This window comes from Bos indicus x Bos taurus, chromosome 10 (assembly GCF_003369695.1).
Source record: "Bos indicus x Bos taurus breed Angus x Brahman F1 hybrid chromosome 10, Bos_hybrid_MaternalHap_v2.0, whole genome shotgun sequence".
NCBI classification, from domain to species: domain Eukaryota; kingdom Metazoa; phylum Chordata; class Mammalia; order Artiodactyla; family Bovidae; genus Bos; species Bos indicus x Bos taurus.
The window spans coordinates 20570-22506 of record NC_040085.1 but is presented as its reverse complement, the minus strand read 5'-3'; the positions used below and the strand labels follow the sequence as shown (position 1 = coordinate 22506).

The following is a 1937-nucleotide window of genomic DNA, read 5'->3' as shown; positions in this document are numbered from 1 at the left end:
TTGGCAGGGTTTTTGGATTTCAATGGGGAAAGAAAATGTTTCTTTGGGTTGTTAGCTTGTAATAGCTGGCCCCCTTGCTGGTTAAATAAACAGCTTCCTAAACATGATTTCAGCTAGAATTACACTGTGCTCCAGGCCTCAAACTGAGTGAAAATGAAATAGGGAGGGCCAAGAGACCTCATTGACCAGAGGGATAGGTAGGGAGTGATTCTATTTATTGTCTCTTCCATTCCCCATTAGTCCTCCCCTTCTCCAGCGGCTTCCCTGGTGGCTTAGCTGGTGAAGGATCCGTCTGCAATGCGGGGGACCTAGGTTCAGTCCCTGGGTTGGGAAGATACCCTGGAGAAGGGAATAGCTACCCACTCCAGTATTCTGGCCTGGAGAATTCCATGGACTGTATAGTCCATGGGGTCACAAAGAGAGGGATACCACTGAGCGACTTTCATTTTCTTCACTTTCTCCAGGGGTGAATTCTTACTGGACTAGAGACATCTGCTCCGTTTCAGTGATTGGCTCAGGGGTGGTAGAAACCTAGCTTAAGCTAATCAGGTCAGACTTATTTATTTTTTTATTGTTTGAAACAAATTTATTCTCAAAATAATACACAAAAGCATAGGTTGAGGCTGCCCTTGGGAGGCCTCCCTCCCTTCCTCTGCCACCACCTCCCCTCCTCTTTGAATGCCAGGGAGAACACAGTTGAAGGAAATGTGCAATCACAAAGAATGATCAACTCTAAAGACAAAAGATTTGGTCCAAAACAACTCAACATAATTAATGCAATTACCGTGAAGAGCTTCACTATTAAGATATTGTAGACCCGTGGCTCTTCAAAGCACCAGGGGGCCCTGCTTGAGGGAGATGAGGACAGAATGCCCATGGGAGATGTCTTTGGCCTGCTTGCTGGACTTCGGGTTAGAGTCACACAGCTGGGCCGCCCGTTCCCACTCAGTGCCTGGGGACAACTCCTCAATGTCATGTACAAAGGCTTCTTCCGCTGCCCTGTTGTTGGCTTTTGTCTTCTGGAGCTGCCAGCCTGCCTCGCATACCACTTGTCCAGATCCTTGATGGCTTTTTCTTTCTACTCTGCTTCCTGCTTCTAAGAATTGGCATCAAGGGCTTCCAAGCATTCAGTTTGCTATTCTCTCCTTTACGGGATACTTTCAGGTTCTGTCTGAGTGCAACAGATCCACTTGTGAAACAGCTGCGTAACTGTCTGTCAGCCCAGTAGTCTCCTGGTAGTATTTGCCATTCATCACTCCGTCATCAGCATCTGGACTGCCACCCTCCAGGATGGTGAAGGTCTTGTCGTTCTCGATGCCCAAAATCTCACTCTCCTGCTATGCCAAGAAGGCCATGGCAGGGTCCTCTTCACCAGCCCCTCGGTTCTCCAGGGTAGGACCACCAGAGGGGACACTGAACGGATCTTACTTAGCCATGGCAGGAGGTTCAACGGCATCGACTTTTCAGAGACACACCAACCGGCCAGCACCAACTTTCAGTTCAGTTCAGTTCAGTTGCTCAGTCGTGCCTGACTCTGTGACCCCATGGAGTGTAGCATGCCAGGCCTCTCTGTCCATCACCAACTCCTGGAACTTACTCAAACTCATGTCCATTGAGTCAGTGATGCCATCCAGCCATCTCATTCTCTGTCGTCCCCTTCTCCTCCTGCCCTCAATCTTTCCCAGCATCCGGGTCTTTTCCAATGAGCCAGTTCTTCCCAACAGGTGGCCAAAATATTGGCACTTCAGCTTCAGCATCAGTCCTTCCAATGAATATGCACGACTGATTTCCTTTAGGATTGACTGGTTGGATCTCCTTGCAGTCCAAGGGGCTTGCAAGAGTCTTCTTCAACATCATAGTTCAAAAGCATCAATTCTTTGGCACTCAGCCTTCTTCATAGTCCAACTCTCACATCCACACATGACTATGGAAAAACC

General features: G+C 48.5%; 1 pseudogene; it reads right to left on the bottom strand.

The window, feature by feature from the left end:
- Nucleotides 1-827: 827 nt before the first annotated feature.
- On the bottom strand, nucleotides 828-1436 carry LOC113899290 (annotated as a pseudogene).
- Between the last annotated feature and the right edge of the window lie 501 nt (nucleotides 1437-1937).